Raw genomic sequence first — 5,701 nt, forward strand, 5'->3', positions numbered from 1 at the left:
TTACATTGAGAACTTACGAACATTTTCTTCAAACTTACAAGCGTTTTCATACAAACAATGACACTAAATACTTATGAACTCACCAGCTTTAATGCTGATTAACTCTTTCAAAATAACTTGTATTCTCAGGTCATCAGTAGACAGGTACCGATGAAGCTTTTGAGAAGATGGAGCACATTCAAGACTCATCTCTTATTTTGATTCATATTTTTGGTGTCTTATAAACTATACAGAACACGCTTGTATTAAAATTATTCTATTAATGCAATGGATGTTGTTGCTTTTTTACTATTATGTATTCTTATGATACTGTACATGACGTCCTCCGCCCCAGAACGTTTCCGCCGTTCCGGTTTTGGGGTGTGACAGATTGGTATCAGAGCCTCATTGTTTATAGTGAATCGAGTATATCAACCCATAAAAGATATACAAACTATAAACGCAACGGGATTAATATACTCTGACCAAGAGTTTATACTTTTAAATAATAAAATATTTAACTAAGTATACATACCTGCATTCATACTAAAACCCGAGGGGTTGACTATGATGAGACCTTCTCACCAGTGGCTAAGATTAAACTTATTAGGGTTATGTTAGCCATAGTTGCGTTTCATGATTATGAAATCTGGCAGATGGATGTCAAAACCAATTTCCTTAATGGAAGGTTGGTTGAGGATGTATACATGAGTCAGCCAGAGGGTTTTATGGATGCTAAGTACCCCAATAGAGTGTGTAAGCTTGAGAAATCAATCTATGGATTGAAACAAGCTTCTCGCAGATGTAATCTTTGTTTCGATGAGAAAGTTAGAGAGTTTGGTTTCTCTAAAAGTGAGGATGAATCGTGTGTATATGTCAAAGCTAGTGGGAGTATAGTCACTTTTATGGTATTGTATGTTGATGACATACTACTTATAGGAAACGACATTCCAAGCTTGCAGGAAGTTAAGTCCTGGCTTGGAAAGTGTTTCGCTCTGAAGGATCTGGGAGAGGCTGCCTATATTTTGGGAATAAGGATTTTGAGAAATAGGAGTAGAAGACTAATTGGACTTAGTCAAAGTGCATACTTGGATAAGGTGCTAAAGCGTTTTAGCATGGAGAATTCCAAGAAGGGAGAGTTACCTATCCAAAGCAATACCAAACTGAGTAAGACTCAGAGTCCAAAAACTGATGCATAAATATCATAAATGAGTCGAGTTCCATATGCTTCCGCCGTTGGATCGATCATGTATGGTATGACATGTACTTGCCCTGACGTGGCTTTTGCTTTGTGCATGGTTACTCGATATCAGGTAAATCCGGGTAAATCTCATTGGATAGCGGTCAAGAACATTCTTAAGTATCTGCGAAGGACAAAGGACTGGGTCCTTGTGCTTGGTGGCAGTGATGACTTAAGAGTTACTGGGTGTAGTGACGCCAATTTTCAGACAGACAAAGACAACTTTCGTTCTCAGTCTGGTTGGGTGTTTACCCTTAATGGAGGAGCCGTGACTTGGAAAAGTTACAAGAAGGAGACAGTGGCTGATTCAACCTGTGAATCAGAGTACATTGCAACGAGCGAAGCGTCGAAAGAGGCTATATGGTTGAAAAACTTCATCGGAGATCTTGGAGTAGTGCCAGCCATAAAGGAGCCTATGGAGATTTTCTGCGATAATGAAGGAACGGTTGCCTTAACCAAGGAACCGAGAGATCATGGTAGATCAAGACATATCGACAGAAAATATCATTTTATCAGAAATCGTGTAGAAGAAGGAAGCCTCGTTGTGAAGAGGGTATCATCTGAGGAGAATCCTGCAGATCCCCTCACAAAGGGTTTGAGTAGGATTAAGCACTTTCAGCATGCGATGAGCATTGGTCTGAAGGATGATATTAGTTTCAGTGATTAGATAGATATTTCAAAACTTGTAACAAGTAAATGTAATTGACATTTGATGATTAAGTAATGGAGAATTATTTATGAGTATTGTTTACTATCTTTTGTTAATTGTTTGTCATTGTGTTTCAACTTTGCATGTTTTACTTCCCGAATAATTGGATTATTCAAAACATCCACAGTCGATCATACCTTGGAAGTAAGTAGTGAATTAAGACTGTCGTGAATTGGATTGTAGATTGTCTAAGGGTTTAGGCATAGCAATGGTTTGCTGCAACATTCACGAGTACTTTTGAAATAGGGATTTAAGTATTGGATTAACCTATGCTTAGAGAATTAGTTCATGGAATTTATCACGAGTAATTCTGAGACGATAATATCATATAATCTTTAAACCAAGATATATGAGTTGTTGCTTACGAGTTGGTTGTGCATTGATAATGCATAAACGCATCAGTAACTTGATGTTATAAAACGTATTGTTGTGTACGATTTGATGGGTAAATAGTACAAGCATCTAAGTCAAAGTTTATTTGCTCCTTTTTACCTAAGGGGAAAAAGCGATATCTACGGACCCTCGATGATTTGGTGTTGACTTATGTGCCGGGCCCGGTCAGAACTGAATTGATGTGTTCAATTAAATTCTTTGTCATTACAAATCAGAAATCGGGAAACAAACTGTTGGACAATTAGAATGATCATGTTCCATGTCATTTTTCCACACGATATCTTGAAAAACAGAAGATTATATGATCCCTTATCTTAGGACACGTAACTGACTAGGTCAGAGTTCGACAACGGATTTTGAGAGCTTCAATGTGCTGGTCAATTTTTGAAGTTGTACTTGCAATTATAGTTATTAGACTTATCCAAGTGGGAGACTGTTGGATTAGGTGTTTAAGACCATAACTATAATTGGTATATACTTGAATTGATAGTAGCATAGTCCTTTTGGGTTGCCTTCACACTGACAACTAGAAAAGATGATTAATTGAGGAAGAGGTTGAATTTATTATTTGGAATAATAAATTAGTATATAAAATGATTTATTAATATTTTATGAAAATAATATATTAATTAGAAATCATGTTGTCTAATTAATATTTAATCAGAAATTAATTTGGAATTAAAGGAATTAATTAAAAGTTCAGGGGCTATTTTGCAATTAATTAAGAGTCGTGGTTTGGGCTCTTGAGCCATCCTAAGTAGGGTTGGCCGAAATTCTATGGGAGGCCCTTAGAATTTCGTCCAAAGCCTTAAGGAGGTGGATCCATGGGCTGCTTGGGGCCTAAACTGGAAATTAGGGTTTCCACCTAGAAACCCTAGCTTTGGGGCTAAGCAACCAAACTATAAAAGGAGCATTCCCCTTTGTGATTTCGGCCACTCCTAAAAAACCCTAGAAGAGCTGAAATTTTGAGCAATTTCCTCCTCTCTTCTCTCTCTCATAATCATCCTCTTGCCTTGGTGTGTTTGTGAGCTATTAGAGGTACTACACTTGTGGTACTTGTTCTCAAATTCAAGATCTTCTAAAGAAATCATTGTTATTACTAAATAACAATAAATGTATGTTTCTAATCCTTCTTATGTTGATTTTGAAATACTAGAAGCATATTAGGGTTTCAATTTTGTGTTCAATGCTTGTATGTCTAATAGTGAAAACATAGATCTTTTCAAAGTAGGGTTGCATGCACACATAGGATTGTTTGCTATGTATAAAACCCATCAACGGGCACCTCACTGATCAAATCCTTCGAGACCTAAACTCAACTCTCTCACATGGTCTACTCCATTCAAACCCGACCGACATGGCCCTCGGGCCCAACAATCACCAGCCCATTATCAGCCTCAACGACCGCAGCCGAAAAACAATCCGTAAGGGCGGAAACAGATTTTGTAATGAATCATGGCACCCAAACCATGTTATCCACCCTCATCCTGCTACTTAGAACCCCTAGAATTCTCCTCAATTCGAGTATGAATCCTTTGCTTTCAGTAGTACTAGCCCAATACTACCATCCACATCTATCCATACTTTCCTCAAGAATTGTTCCATGTTTTCTAAGTATCTACTCAACTCCACTATCGACCATTCACAATTCCACATACCCTCCCTCCAACGAATACCCACCGCTAAACAGCGCACTCGTCAGACTGAATATACTCCCAAGGCTCTCCTAGGATCCCCTTAACTCCTCTATCTGCCATCGGCTGCAAAAGGAACTCCCTCAATACCTACTAATTACTTCTCGAATACAATTACATGCTACATGCACTAGATAATTCTTCGATTGCAAGACCCCACTCTACAACGGTTAGACTCAAAAAAGAGCTACGCAATAGAGCTAAATCTAACCTTCTAAAATTATCTAATCCCTGTAACATGCAACCTAACGTATTTGATTAATAGTCAGTCAATATTAATGGAAGTCTCTAAAAGCACAAAGCAAGCAACATTCGGGCATTAAGCAACCTCTACCAGCACATAACCTAAACAGGCTATCCAAACCAACACATCAAACCACACTAGCACACAACCCCAACTGCTTTAACCATGGTATAAAATGCATCATCGAACTCAGGCAATCCTACCTCACAACTCCTGGATACCACTAATCATAAACATGCAACACTACCATCTCAAATAACAGGCATAAAGGCATCTCTCCTAAGCAGGCACACTAGCATGCAATACTGAGCAGATCCCTAGCCCTAAACTAGCATGCAATTCTAGTAGCTCATAACAACTCATCACAACACATAATCAAATAAGGGCATTTTGGGAAATCATCGCTCGGGCTCTGGCTGATTGTACACACCGCTTCGGACCTCCATTCCAAAACTCTTTAATTTCCTTGGAAAATCGTGTGATGGAAAAATCATCTCATTTGAAAAGTTATCAACTCCTCAGTTTAAGTCCAGACATACCCAAGGGTGTGCCCAAAACCCTCAAACCAAGGCTCTGATACCAAATTGTAACGCCTCAAAAATCAAAGCAAAATTTCCATTTTTAATTCATAAAACGTTATTCATAAATCTAAGTCATCAAGAAATTATACATTTTTATTAAAGCAATATCATAGTATCCCAAAATCCATAAAACATCGTAATTCGGTGAATGTGTATCATCATGCCTCCACCTTCCCGGAATCTACAAAGTACCTAAAACACAATTAAATCAACACGGTAAGCACGAAGCTTAGTGAGTTCCCTAAAATACCACATTCACATATAATTAACCTCTCATGGCTAAATCTCGAGAAGGACCCTCTGGTCATGTGTCTCAGTGAAGACCCTCCGGTATCACGTCTCAGTATAGACCCTCTGGTCATAACTCAGTATATATACAAAAATAATATGACAACATAAGTCACAAAGACAGAATGCATAATAACACATATCGCAGTATAAGCAAATAAGACCCTTTATTCAATAATACGAATAAGACCCTCCGGTCAATAACATGAATAAGACCCTCCGGTCACACATAAATTACCACATAGGTAAGTATAGTGAGAAGACTCACCTCAACCAATACGCGAGTAATGCTACACTGCCGCTGCTGTTGCGAAATGGCTCCCGAACCAAGCCAAACAACCCAATGCCATAATCAATAACTAAGCAAGGCAAAACCCCAGACCAGGCCCAAAGATGGCCCAACTAACCAGGCCCACTAATGACCCAAACCCATTAGGCCCACCAAGGCCCAAGACCAAAAGATCCATAAAGGTCCACTGATGGCCCGATTTTCCAAATTGGGCCCAAACCCTTACTTGGGCCTTACCCTAAAGCCCACTACTTAACCCTAAACTGATACACACCTTCTCAGAC

This window comes from Lactuca virosa, chromosome 6, assembly GCF_052849685.1.
Source record: "Lactuca virosa cultivar CGN04683 chromosome 6, Lactuca_virosa_CGN04683_v6, whole genome shotgun sequence".
In the NCBI taxonomy this organism is placed as follows: domain Eukaryota; kingdom Viridiplantae; phylum Streptophyta; class Magnoliopsida; order Asterales; family Asteraceae; genus Lactuca; species Lactuca virosa.